Here is a 15,416-nt window from a genome sequence, read left to right as displayed (position 1 = left end):
TTTCTCATATAAGAAATTATTGTCACATCACATCATGACATATAACGAATATTGACCCCAGTCTGTCTTTCAGACAGTGACATTATATTTTATTTGATTCATGTCTCAGTCCTTGATGATACAAATTGAGTTCAAGTTATGGAAAATCAATTATTTCCGAAAATATCGAGAATATCAATTTCGGTATAATTAATTATAGATTATCTAAATGACTTAGAAATGAAAATGTCTCGTAGTATGAAAGAACGAACAAGGACAGAACTAAAAACTCCCAATTAGAAAGAGTTAATGAAATCCAAATGAACAATATATTTTGTAGATGAACATGCCAAAAGATCATCAGCTTTGAAAACCTTACATTTATGACATCGAAAGGTTTTCTTATGAGAAAAAAAGACATCAATTTCACATTAGGATAAATGATCAATTGTATTCCTTCTGCTTTCTATTCTATGACTCTTAAACAGAATCTGAAACTGAAAACATGAAAGGTGAGTACAGACATATTAAAAAACAAAATATAACAACTTTCATGCAAATACGAAAAAAGTATTTTTACTAGATTCTCCTTGAAATCAAATTTCAATTACTTCAAAATTGATTAATAATAACGTATTTTGAACAGTACTTATACATTTTAGGCGTTGTTTGTATGACTGACATTATTGTATTCAAAAACAAGATACAGGCCGTTTCTTTTATCATGTGGTAACATTGCTATATTCTAAACCATAACAGATACGAAGAAAATTGAATGGGAAACAGGGTAACTGTCATTGGGAATAATATAATGGTCGAAGAAAATTTACGGAGATCCTTGCCCTTCTCGTGTTATACGAGGAAAACCAAAAATGCTGTTCGTTTTTTTCGAATGGAATTGTTATTTCGGAGAATATCAAAAAATGGAAAAAAAATGTTATTGTATTCGAAGTGTACTATGACGACGTAATAATAAATATTCGATAAAACGTTTCGTATCAACATGGCCACCATCAACATTTTTTTGTTTAATACAGACCTGTCTTTTGTATTACAGACATTGATAAAGCAATAAACTCACAATCCAAGGGTTTCTTGAAATGGTTTAATAAACCGAAACCGGTCATAACGAATGAAATACTTAGTAGAAATCAGATGTAAGTTATTTTCTTCATCCTATATTCAACGTGAATTTCTACAAAATGGATAGGTTATCAATCGAACAAAAAAAATATCAAAAATGAGTCATATTCATTATATAAAAAAAATTTATTCCAGTTTCATTTTTCGAACATACCACACAAACAATCGGAGAAAAAAATTATGTTTCACACGGCAGAGAAACAAATTTACTGCCTTGGTTAGTTTCATTGCCTCGGTCTCACCTTGAAGATGAAATGATAGCCGAGGCGGTAAATCTGTAACTTATCTACCTATAGTTGAACAAATAAATATTTCTTCGATTAAAATATACTCTTTCTTCTCCAAATATAATTAAAGTCATATATTTTTTAAAAATCGGGAGATATTTTTCTTCATAGATGCATAAAGAGTGGCGTAACATACGCTCTGCTCGTTCTGCAATAAGTCTCAACTTGACATTTAACTCAATTCTGTCTTTGAAGAATCTCCTCAGTTTTTCCAAGCAGTCCCCATGCCAACTCATCATGCTAACTAGTAACTGCCCATGAAATCACATGATGTACATGAAACAATCCAAAACAAGCAATATTCCCGTTACAGAAGTTTTCCTCTAACTTTGTTGGTGAAACGCACGTCAAAAAGAGAATTGCATTTCTGATGATTAGGAATACTGCTTGTTTTGAATTCATTCTATGTCAGAGGTTCCAGTTTCGACTTTCATTGCAGAAATCAACTTTCAAGTAATCAAAGAAATGGTGGCTCATTCATTTTCGGAAATATAGTAACTTTTTTCGAATTTACACAAAGAATAATTCAATATTACCTACATCAATATTGACCTACATCATTCACAATTGTTGATGATTTCAATGCTGGTGGTAGCAAAATGTGTCACTTTTAGTGCACCGGCACTGAAACCAGTGGCTTGAATTTGATAGGCGTGTTGTCAATTTCTGTGAAGGAATGTCTGTCACAATGCTTTGTTCACACAGTCCAAGCTTTCGAAAGTACTTATTTCAATTTTTTTATTCGCTGTTTCAGAAGATATGTTCAAATTCTTAATGCTAGTTAGATTATGGGAGTGGAAGGCTTTTAACACAACTTTCCTGATACTGAATACATCATTTGAGATTATACAAGTGTACTTCATATATCGATTTGGATTGCCAAATCCTGCAAGTTTATTACCATCCGCCATAATCTTTTATGTAAGTAATTAGTGTAACCTTTTTCTTGAAAAAGTTTAATATTACATAGCATGATATGCTCTGAGAAATGATTTCAGAAATATAACAAACGAAAGTGTTATATTTCTGAATATAACCGTACATTGAATTTACAGTTAGGCTGCAAAGTTCGTAGGCTACTAACAAAGAAAAAAATTATTTGATAAAATTTAATTGTATTTTTCAATATAGTTGCCTTCAAAGGCGATACCCTTTTTATAGTACGATTTGTCTTTAACCCCAAAATAGACTTCCACTTCGACGATTATCTGTTCAACGGTGCTTATTTACTCCAGTCATTTAAGCTTAAATTAGGTAAGAATTTCGGAATTCGAGATACCCAGCTGTAAGTCTGTAAATACTTGTATATTGACACCCTAGAAGTTGTCTGAAAACCTACATAAGGTAGGGTTTACGCAACTATTAAATTTCTAGGTCAAAGGTCACAAAATCGGTTTTTTGCGCTTTTTTTGTAAATATCTCATTTCCTGTGAGTTTTTTGCTATCTGTATTTATTATCAATATCGTAGAATACAAAATTCTCTACAAATTTTGTTTGAAAAAATGTTTCATACGGTGAACCGTTTTCGAGATAGAGGGCGGAGAGCGCGCGGTCATAGGATCACTTCAGGTCAACCGGTGCCTCCGGTGGAAAACGCGCCATATATATATATATATATATATATATATATATATATATATATATATATATATATATATATATATATACAGTGTGACCCATTTAAAATGGAACCACCCCTGTAGAATGTGCATTTTTCAATCAATCTCAATTTTTTTTTTTATTGAAATATTAAGCATGAAAAACTGTATCTTGACACTAACTTTCACAATTTTAGTTTCATTTCCACACTATGGCACTCTATGGTTTTTTTTGTTTGTCAAAAACGGCAAAAGTTTATTAGGCAATTTTTGTTTTCAAATTTGACTACACCACTGGATTCGTAGTCGTTATAAATCAAAACTGTCAAATTTTCATTAAAAAATATTTGTTAACAACGAAGTTACAACAACTTCAATTTTGGAAACAAAGTATTTGTTTGTAATTTTTATTCAGATTATAGACATATTTGAGATCTGACAACACTGTCATCACCAAGTAGAACACCAGTGAATTTGTACAGTGAAAATCCGAAGTCAACAGCTCAATGCGTTCTACAGTTATAACTCCTGAAAATATGGTAATGTGAGAGATTTGTGGTGCAAGCGTTTTGTAATAAAAATCTGACTACGCCACTGGATTTGTGGATAGTATTCCCTTAAAATCATTCATTTGAGTGTAGGTTACGAGAAGTGAAAATTAAAATAAAAATTGAATAACAGAAAATTAAAAGTTCATTTTCAAGTTACGCAGTAGTAGACCAAGTTCAGAATCTCATGTCATGGGATCTCCCAATTGCGCTTTTACCAAATCTTGATAGAATCTTGAAGTATTAATGGTCATACTTGTAAGCTTTTTGGAAGTTTCCCAATAATAAATAATAGTACTTTTGTAACAGCGCACCTGGAAAATCACATTTTATGAGATTCTGAACTTACTCTACTTTCTTCTATAGCTGATGAAAACAAAATGTATACAAACAAGTTTCAAAGTATTTATTCAACAATTAATTGCCATTAAGAAAAAACTGATACTAAAATAAACATTGATTTAAAACTAAACATTCAAATTTTTGTGGCTTCTACCAAACCTCCATTAAGTTCAATACATTTATCGTATCTCTTCCGAATATTGTTTACACTATTTCTTATTTGTTGAACTGTAATTTCGGCACAAGCTTGTCGTATCCTTTGCATGAGTTCAGCTCGATTCGTTGGTCTTGTTCTGTATACTTTTTGTGTCAGAATACCCCACAGAAAAAAGTCTAATATTGTTAGATCAGGCGATCTAGGTGGCCATTCAATTAAGTCACTACCTTGTCCTATTCAATGATTTGGAAACTGGTTATTTAGCCACTCTTTAACAATCCTCGAATTGTGCACGGAACAGCCGTCGAGCTGAAAATATAAATTTACTTGTTCCGCAAGAGGCATTTCATCTATTTCGTCCGATAATTGGTTATTTAGAAATTCCAAAAAATTTTGCCCGTTTATGTTTCCATCAAAAAAATATGGACCCTATTATTCTATTTTGTACTATACCACACCAAACGTTAACTTTTTCGAAATATTGACTTTTACAATTTATGATCCAGTGCGGATTTTCCGTAGCCCAATACCGAGCATTTTGCGATGAAACTACCCCATTGGTGCTGAAAGAAGCTTCATCACTAAACATTATGCAGTTTAAAAAAATTCTTGTATTCAGATACTCACCTTGTGCCCACAAACAAAATTCCATACGTTTCACTTCATCACCTGCCTTTAAAGAGTGAAGAAATTTAGGTTTAAATGCTCTCATTTTGTTTTGTTTAAGACATCGTCGAATAGTCTCTCTCGGTAAGTTTAAATCCAAACTGGCGACTCGTAAACTTCTGTTTGGGTGGTTTCTAAAATAATCTAAAACAGCACCTTCGTTTAAATTTCTTCTTCGGTGATTATTTTTTAAAATATGTTTGCTGACTGCACCGGTTTCTTTAAATGTTTTGTTAATTTTACTGACGGTGCTTCTGTCAATGGGAAGTCGATTTGGATGTCTGTGATTAAATATCCTAGCTGCTTCTCTTTCACTATGATAATTGTCCCCAGAAATTCTCACAATTTCAATTCTTTCTTCTAATGATAGTTGCAAAGCCATTATTAAATGCACGTAACTAACAACTATTATTTTATTTATGATTAACTGTCAAAATCACAGCCTACTGTTGATTTATTATAAAACCTTTGCATAATGAGTTCAGCTTCCTCAAATTATTGATATCTCCTCTAAAAGATTGTTTTAGCTGAGTTATGAAGAATTTACAGGGAACAATTTTTGTCCTGCTCTCTGTTTTATTATTGAATAAATGATTTCCATGCTTTAAATCAATTTGATTTTAGCGGCTATGCGGAAGAATGTACTAAGTACTGCATAACTTGAAAATGAATTTTTAATTTTCTGTTATTCTAGAATACACTTCTCGTAACCTACACTCAAATGAATGATTTTAAGGGAATATTATCCACAAATCCAGTGGCGTAGTCAGATTTTTATTACAAAACGCTTGCACCACAAATCTCTCACATTACCATATTTTCAGGAGTTATAACTGTAGAACGCATTGAGCTATTGACTTCGGATTTTCACTGTACAAATTCACTGGTGTTCTACTTGGTGATGACAGTGTTGTCAGATCTCAAATATGTCTATAATCTGAACAAAAATTACAAACAAATACTTTGATTCCAAAATTGAAGTTGTTGTAACTTCGTTGTTAACAAATATTTTTTAATGAAAATTTGACAGTTTTGATTTATAACGACTACGAATCCAGTGGTGTAGTCAAATTTGAAAACAAAAATTGCCTAATAAACTTTTGCCGTTTTTGACAAACAAAAAAAACCATAGAGTGCCTTGGAAATGAAACTAAAATTGTGAAAGTTAGTGTCAAGATACAGTTTTTCATGCTTAATATTTCAATAAAAAAAATTGAGATTGATTGAAAAATGCACATTCTACAGGGGTGGTTCCATTTTAAATGGGTCACACTGTATATAGTTGATGAACAAAGTCTCATGAAATCCATGGAAACCGAAGGGGGAGTATCTCGTGGTCGAAGTACGAAAGTGTTTTGTGCAAATGGGTATATGCTATGTACGCCACAAATACTATTTGTGAGGAAAGGAGAAGTTCTGTAATATCTCCTTGGAGTCGACCGAGCAACATGTAGATTCCAGAGACTCAAGAGTGAAAAAAGACAATGCTGACGTAAATATACTATTTGATTGGTTTAAACTCCATGATCCTTTTCCAAATACTACGCAGTTAATATCGATAGCTTCTGAAATTGTTGGAAATGAGCAAATTAACTGCCACAGAGCTTACGAAATTGGATAAGAGTCTATGAAGAAGATCACCGGCTTATCATTTAATGAAATTAAGTTGAAACGTTCCGAAAAAGTAATGCCGCTTTCCACTGTTAACAAATCTGTGAAAATAAATGATTGTAAAGTTGCAGTGGATCCATTATTACTCTTCCAAAGAATTACTGTCAGCAAACAATTTGAAAGTAATCTTGAAGAATATCTTCAATATGAATTGAGTCCGTATCCAACAGCTCTATTTGATAATGATGGCATGAGAAAAACAACAAAATCGTCATTGTATGACAACATGAGCCCAATTGATTTTGTTCTCAATGAAAATAATGTGACCTTCATTATTGATGGCGGATTTCTTCTTCAAAGATACTTTTTCTATTATTATTGATAAATACATGAATTATTTACAAAGGCATTACAGTTCCAAAATAATTGTTGTATTTGACGGATATTCAGACTACAGTAAGAACGTAAAAGCTATGGAGCAGCAGAGAAGAACTTCTGCACTTTCAAAAACGTATGAAGTCTGTTTCGATAAAACAAAGGTTGTACCAGTTACTCAAGAAAAAATCTTATCAAATCGAAATAACAATGATATGCTCATTAATATGTTAATTGAAAAATTACAAGGTGCAAATATTACTACTAAACAAGCCAGAGATGATGCGGATGTTCTTATTGTTGAAACTGCAATTGAAGAATCAAGGTCTCAAAAAAACTGCAGTTATAATAGGACAAGATATTGATTTACTTGTCATTTTAATTGGGCGTACACTGTTTTACGAACAAGAAATTTTCTTTGAAAAAGTTGGGAAAGGAAATGTAAAAACGGAAATATACTCAACTAAAAGTTTTGATAATTGTTCTCATTCCAAAACACATATTTTATTTCTGCACGCATTAAGAGGCTATGACACAACTTCTGCGCTTTTTAAAAAAGGAAAAAATCATTTTTAAAAGTTTTTGAGAAACTGACAAATTTGGATGAACTAGCTGCAGCATTTGAGGAAGAAAATTATTCGGCCCAGAGATTATTAGAGAGTGGAACTCCAACCTTATTGGCAGTCTACAATGCTCCGAAATCTGTGAAAAGTCCCGATCATCTTCGTTATATGCATTACGTCAAGTCTACAAAACTTAATAAACCTGTGCAGCTTTCAAATATTCCTCCAACAAGTGCAGCTGCTCATCAACATTTCAAACGTGTATATTATCAAGTTCAAACTTGGTTAGGGCATGATTTGGAACCCCAGGTATGAGGTTGGGCAATGCGAAACGATTTTCTGGAGCCTATCATGACAATTTTACCACCTGCTCCAGAAGATTTGCAAAATACAATTTTCTGCAACTGCAAGAGTGGTTGTGGTTCGCGATGCGGATGCAGGAAAGCCGACTTGCAATGTTCTTTAGCTTGTTGCCAATGAAATAGGCAAGCTTGTCTCAATGGTATACCATATCAGAGCGGCATTAACGAAGATGGAACCTTTAACCCCAAAATCATGGACGAACTTGAGACAAATGTCGTTGGAGACGATAATGAAGATCAGTTTGAAATTTACCAGCAGCCGGAAGACGACGATGGAGAGGAAGATGATTAAAATTATAAAGTGTAGTTTTTGTACCCTTTATTCCATTTTTTCACTTTTAATAAAAATAAATGTATTGAATAATATTTTTTAATAAAAAGATCAATTCATAATTTATTTGTTTTTTTTCATCATGTAAAAAGTTATTAATTAGGTTCAAATTCAAATATAATTCCTATATTTTCATTAACAATTCTGCAATTACATGGGCAGGTAAGTGTTGTTAAATAAATTAATACTGAATAAAAAGTGGATAGGTTAGGAAAAAAATGATAAAATATAATATAATAGTTTAAAAAAATTGACAAATATTGATAATCATTGATTTATCGATAGTTCATCAACTATATATGGCGCGTTTTCGACCGGAGGCACCGGTTGACCTGAAGTGATCCTGTGACCGCGCGCTCTCCGCCCTCTATTTCGAAAACGGTTCACCGTATGAAAAATTTTTTTTAAGAACATTTGTAGAGAATGTTGTGTTCTACAACATTGATAATGAATACAAATAGCAAAAAACCCATAGGAAATGAGATATTTACAAAAAAAGCGCAAAAACCGATTTTTGTGACCTTTGACCTTGAAATTTACTAGTTGCGTACACCCTACCATATGTAGGTTTTGAAACAACTTTTAGGGTGTCAATATACGAGTATTTACAGACTTACAGCTGGGTATCTCGAATTCCGAGGTGAACTTATTATAATGACTGGACTAATTTCTTTCCAGCGAGCATTCTCTTGAGGTCTGAGAACAAAAGAAAATCGCCGGGTGTCTAGAATGCGGTGGACGCGAGAGCAACTCTAAGCCCAATTCATGCAATTGTAATAGCTGATCGCTGAATCCGTATACAAGGGGTGTTTATAAAGTGCTCTCATTCGAAGTACTCTTTATAAATATCATGCTTATTCCACCGTTGTCACCATAAAGAATTCAATGATTTTTTTTATACTGAGGACTTGATCTTTCGTGAATTCCGCTGGTTGAACGAAGAACCAGTCTTGTGAAATCTGATCATTTGGTACCTACTTATAATTCTCTTTTATTATATGGTTCAGAACGATGCCGAATTGCTGAATTTTAATCTTAGTTAAAATACTTTTCACTTATTCTCTCTTCGATATATTGGCTAAGAAGACTCTAATGTTTGTTTTCTTAACTTCATTACTCTACGAGGATGGTATTTTTCTCAGTTCAAGAGAAAATGAAAGTCCGAGGCTTCAAATATAAAGTATAACGAGTGAAACCACGACTCCATGGACAAAACAAAAAAAACGTATGAAATTTCATTTAAAAATATGTTGAATTTTATATAATTTTATAATATACTATGAAGACAACGCTGTCAATTTGACTGTGCTATTCAATATTAATTGAACTTCTTAAACATCTACAAACGTACCAACTCAATACAATATACTTTTAGTTTTACTTTTACTTTAGGGAGAGTGAATCTGAACTCTAGCTAAACAACCCGCACTAGGAACCCAACAATATATGACCTCTTTGCAAATAGGAAGTGAACTCAGACAAGGTAATATGTCAACTCTCTCTCTCTCTATATATATCAACTGATCAGTATATGAAAAGAGAATACAGTTTCATAACGCCTCTTTGGTGATTCATGGCCAACCCGTAGATTCCGTTGACCCGGTGTGTCTTCAACACCAAAACTTTCATTTTAAACCTCCCTGTACCCAATACCGGCTTACGATTTCGCTAGCGATTTCTCTTGAATTTCGCACAACGCATTTGAAAAAAAAAACTCCCCTATTTAGGCCATCATCCTCAGCCTCGTAGGCTAAGGGGTGTACCCGAAACTCGTCTCGGCGGACTCTCGTGACCGATTCCCCATGGCTCTCGCAGAAACTCCCTCCCCCGCCTCTCTTCTTAATTCGCACAAGTAAGTATTTTTCATGACGGTGCGTCTAGCCAAAAACACGCAGATACATTTTTATATAAACACTCTCACGGTCTGGCCGGAGGTGTCTCATTGTATACGACACAGGGCCGGCGTTTAAAATTCTGAATCAGAAGAAATCTATTCCCGAAGTTAGAATATATACTAACGTACATAGCTTTTGCTAGGTATTACACGATTTTCCCATCGTTCTCACTGATTTGTGACACGGTGTATTGTTTTGATATGAAAGCACTTTTTTTAAATGGGTCCGCTTTTTCGCGATTTCGTCCTTCAAACGCTTCAATAACGCTAAGTAATAGTCGCTGTAGAAAGTTTTTTCTTTTTCAAGATAATCTATGAATATTATACTATGAGTATCCCGAAATACTGATACCATAACCTTGTCAGCCAACTGTTGCATCTTTGCACGCTCTTGAGTTGGCGTGAAATTATGAAACCATGGTACATCCATTGTCACGTATCGACGCATGAATTCGTGGTTTTATGGAGGAACAGCTTCAAACACTGCTCAGAATCATCAATTCGTTGTTGTTTTTCATTGATTGTGAGCTCGCGGGGCAACCTTTTTGAACAGAACTTTCGCATACCCAAATATGCATTCAACACGTTTCTTTGATGTCTACAGAGCCTTGGCTATCTCGATCAACTTCACTTTGCGGTCATCCAAAATTATTTTGTGGACTTCTTTCATGTTTTCATCGGTAACAGACCCTTTGGGGAGTCCACTGCGTCCACTCGGTGCTTACTTCACCCCGTTTAAACTAAGCAAACCAAAAGACAATGCTTTATCAACACACGAAATTCCTTTTTATCCGTTTTCTCTAAACTAACTATATCAACTAAATCAACGATAATAGAAAGAGCTGCTTGATAATTGTTGCAGAAAAATTATTTAGTATGCCAATCACAGAAGTTGCGAAGGCATATATGAAACCAGAACCCAAAAAACATTCGACATCCAACACTAGCCCTACTATGGGTCTCGTCCCATCAGTGATACTAGAATGAAATAAGGGTACAATGTTGGAACTCAAGTGACCCCAAAGGACGAGCTTAGGTATTGAACAGCGATGACAACTTTCCTCACGGAGCCAACATCTATGGAATCGAAAGAAGACTCAATTCTTGAAGGATAATAATTTAGACTGATACCACTGATGAAATTATGGTAGGTCGAAACAGCGCTGTCTGGTGTTGGATCACAAATAATTTGTTTTGGGCTCTAGTTTCATCTTGTTGCCTCGCAGTTAAAGACAGAGACGCATCTCGTTCGGCAGTCAATGTCGAACCTTGGCTTTGCAACTGATCGCATTGGGGAGCCTCGTTCAACTTGACATTCGAGGATTCAGTTCTCTGTGGATCCCATAGATGGCGTATTTTGAGGGGAGATGTCATCATATCTACTAATTTGAATTATTGATAATAATAATTGTTATAGCACATGTTATTCTTTCGTATTCTGTATCTGTATCTGTATCTGTATCTGTATCTGTAGAGTAGGGAGGGTGAGTGTAAGCCCACAGCACTCAGTTCACATGTGACCCATTTTGCATCTTCCCAAGGAGTTATTTTACTAGGTCATCGTCCATCCTGTCCTTTCCAGGAAGGTGGACAGGTCACTGGGAGGCATCTCCTTTATATCGGCAGTTATATGCCAAGACTCGCCGAACACACACTCTCTTATTGACGATAACTCTGGACACTCGCATAGGACATGCCTGACAGTCTCATCTTCCTGTCCACACATCCTGCATAGAGGTGTGCCCACTAGCCCCATATTATGGAGGTGTTTCCTTAGTTGACAGTGGCCAGTCAGAGCGGCGCCAGTAGCTGTCCAGGGTCGCCCAAGGTGATGCTGGCAAGATTGCATCATTTGATCACATCCCACCTCCTTGAGGATTGAGCATGGGTGTAACATTTGGCTAGTTCCACAATTGTCGAAGTCATCAGGCCGTAGGTTCCACTGGGACCTGAAATTCTCAGTCCAGCTGCTTCTTTGGCTAAAGAGTCGACAATGCGATTACCTTTACTCCTGTCGTGCCCTTTTCCCCACTTTAGGATAATGTTATTATCTACCGAGGCTTTGACTGAATCTTGGTGACACTCCTATACTAGCCCTGAGGTTATACGTTGTTTGTTCATGACTAATACTGCTATCAGTGCAAATTGTTATGTTTTTGCCAGACATTTCTTTCCTGGTTATTTCTTTTGTGGCGATTGAGATACCAGCCAGTTCTGTTTGAACCACGCTGGTATTTTTTCCCATTCCCCACTTGATCCTTAGGCTTAGTGATCCGGAGTACACTCCACATCCTGAGCCTTCTTTAGTTTTTGAGCCGTCTGTATATATGTGTATTGCATTTGTAGCATCTGACTCTGTGTTCTGTTTTATTTGTATTTTGTAGGGTTTATTAAACACAAACCTGGGTTCAATTGCATCACTGGTTGCCTGCAGCAGAAATTGCGCAGTAAGAGCTTTCCGCCATAGGCCCAGCCTCAATTAACCCATTTCTTCTTCAGGGTTTACACCAGCCGTGCGCAATCGTACCATGGCCATTAACGCAACCTCCTTAACGTAGAGGTCCATAGGGGTCAGACCCGTAATTGATTCCATTGCCGTGATTGGTGTTGTTCTCATGGCTCTTGTGATGTTTAAACAAGTCAGTCGCTGTATTTGATATAATTTTTGGATGGCTGTTGCTTATAGAACTTCTAGTCCCCATGCAATGGCTCCGTACGTTAACATAGGTCTTATTATTGCAGTGTAGATCCAGGTGATCACACGGGGTGAAAGCCTCTATGCACGTCCCACTGTCCTCCGACATTGCTCATAAGCCACATATACTTTTTTTGCTCTACTATGTAGGTGAGAGTTCCATGTTAGCTTCCTGTCGAAGATAGTACCAAGATATTTCACCTCTTCAGAGAAGTTTAGTTTGCTTTTGAGGATTTCGGGAGGTTTTAGGCCCCCTTTTCCTGGTGAAAAGGACCATCTCAGTCTTCTTGGGATTGATCGACAGTGAGTGTTTCTTACTCCATGTTTCTATTAATTTGAGCCCATCCTGCGCTCTATCGCACATTGTGTTCACAAATTTGCCGGTCTGCAAGATAACTATGTCATCTGCATATGCAACTGTGTAGAATCCATTTTTGTTGAGGTGATTAATCAGGGTTTTCATGTCAAGTGACAATAATTTCTTTTGAAGCAGCATTCTCAGACATTTCATACACTATTGTTTTTTTATATTTTTCATTTTCTTACAAATAACTCATCATAATATTTCTCTCCTATTCCCCTAATATTTCTTAAACTGTATTTATCTTATCTGACATTTAATATCTGTTAACACTTTAATAGATGTGATTTTATTCAGTAGTGGAGATGTTGAAAATTGAAGTGAGTTGATGAATTCAAGAAACATGGTTTAATGTTCTAATGTTTTTGTTACCAACACGATCGAAAGGAGTTTTGACCTACAATTAGTTGTAATTCGGAATGTTCTTTCTTCTTTCACATTCACTATACGGCTATAAAGAAATCATTCAGTTAATCTGTTCAAAACAATGTTGAAGAATTTGCAATGGATACTTTATTTACTATAGAGAATATAATATTTCTTTAATCTATTTTCTAGATGTTGTGTTGTAACTTACCTTACATCACTAGAAAAACCCAGTACGCTGAGCTATTCGAAATATTTCGGAATGCCTTGTGTTTCACTGAAGATATAAGAGAATCTGCGAATAAAGAAGTGAAAGAAGTGATACGATATGGGAAAATATTTAAAGGTTTATTTACACTCTTAACATCAATAAATTGTTATTACATACTTCAAACGGTATTTACTCATGTAGAAGATCATTATTTCATCTGGATTTTTCATGAATATTTTCCAGAGTTGGTAACATTTATAAAGATCTTGTATTTTTGTAATGCATTTGTCGTTGGCTTCTACATAACATCAGTCTCTTTAAATGTTGCTTACATTATTTCTCACGTCACGGTACAACAGAAGTTAGTATCTGATACAATAAATCACCTTTGTGATGGATTTGAACCGAATATTACACTGAATGACGATATGGAATACCAAAAAATTATAGAGGATAGACTTCATTCTTGCATTCGACGAATACTATGGATAAGAAGGTATGTATTATATAAAGAAAAATGTTATATTGAGTTTATGTTCAAACCAAATATTCGATTTACACTTGTGGGTGATTTCAATTGTGACGCGTACAGTAACTCAAAAGATTTTGTTAAATTCAACAATGTGCTGTCATGTGCAGGAAAATAGCCTTTCCACAATAGATAATATTTCCATTAATTTCCATAACAATGGAGTCACTGCTGTTTTAGACAATAATCTGACCACAGATATATTTTCTATGAAATTTCGGAAACCACCCAAAACACGCGAGAAACTTCCTTCTCGTTCCACACAAAAATAATATAATGATGAATCTCACAAGAATTGATGAAGAATGAAAACTGGAGTGAACTTTATCAAATTGATGATATCGACCATGCATACGATATTTTCATAGGAATAGTCTTCTATTATTTTGACATAAGTTATCCATTACGACGGGTGTGTAGTAGATCTAACGTTAAAAAATGGGTGGACATGGATCTCAAAATATCTAGTTGTAAGTTGAAGGATTTTCATTTATTGAAAAACAAATATCCGGTGCTGGCTGATTTTTACAGAGAATCACAAAAACGACACTTTCGTCTTTTAGAACCTAAAAAAAACAATACTATCAAAATAATATTCTCAACTCTGATGATCCGGGTAATAATCCGAAATGAATATAAAAACAAAACAGGACACAAAAATATCAATGTGTTCCACAATGATATGAAAGAGGAAAACGCAGTTATTGTATCAGATCTGTTTAATAATTTTTTTTAAAATGCCCCTCTAGAACTCAAAGAAAATATCACCCAGTCAAATACTGCAGTAAACAATACCCAAGAAATTCTTATACCTTCTTTATTTCTCAGTCCGTTTTCACCTAATGAATTATTTAATCTGCTCAGTGATAGGCTGAAAAATAAAACATCCGCAGGTTCAGATGAAATACCCACTTTCGTTTTAAAAAAAGTTTTGAATGTTTTAATAGGACCTTTAACATTTTTATTGAATCTTTCATTCGAAACAGGGAAATTTCCCACAGCCCTCAAGAAAAAAAAAGTCATTTATTATTTATAAAAAACACTGTCCCGATTACTTGGAAAATTATAGACCTATAACGATTTGCAGTAGTTTCTCGAAAGTTTTCTAATATGGATTTGTGGACCACGATATTCTTTCATCAAAGTTGTATAACTATGGTATGAGAGGTGTTTGTCTGGAATGGTTAGAATCATTTATTAGATGTCGTTTCTCAGTATGTGAGTCTGAAACATCATCAAAATAATATAATTCGTAATGTTACATCTGCCAATACCGATATTAATATAGGTGTTCCACAAGGATCTATTTTGATCCCAGTTCTTTTTATTTTGTACATAAATGAAATCGCAAATTCCTATACGGATATTGAGATGACTATTTATGCACCTATCTTCAG

At 34.6% G+C, this 15,416-nt stretch overlaps 1 long non-coding RNA gene across 2 annotated transcripts; it reads left to right on the top strand.

Annotated features, from left to right (window-relative positions):
- Positions 1 to 92: 92 nt before the first annotated feature.
- Positions 93 to 13,981, top strand: LOC141483886 (uncharacterized). 2 transcript variants are annotated; one of them, XR_012466353.1, is made up of 3 exons: positions 93 to 491; positions 2,164 to 2,330; positions 13,472 to 13,981. It is a non-coding gene; the product is annotated as an uncharacterized lncRNA (long non-coding RNA). The 2 variants fall into 2 exon arrangements; XR_012466354.1 differs by lacking the exon at positions 93 to 491 and adding an exon at positions 1,030 to 1,136.
- Positions 13,982 to 15,416: the final 1,435 nt, after the last annotated feature.

This window comes from Leptinotarsa decemlineata, unplaced genomic scaffold, assembly GCF_025532065.1.
Source record: "Leptinotarsa decemlineata unplaced genomic scaffold, Ldec_3_MD MMD2_tig00004307_RagTag_RagTag, whole genome shotgun sequence".
NCBI classification, from domain to species: Eukaryota; Metazoa; Arthropoda; class Insecta; order Coleoptera; family Chrysomelidae; genus Leptinotarsa; species Leptinotarsa decemlineata.
The sequence above is the reverse complement of the archived record's forward strand: the minus strand, read 5'-3'. Positions and strand labels throughout refer to the sequence as shown.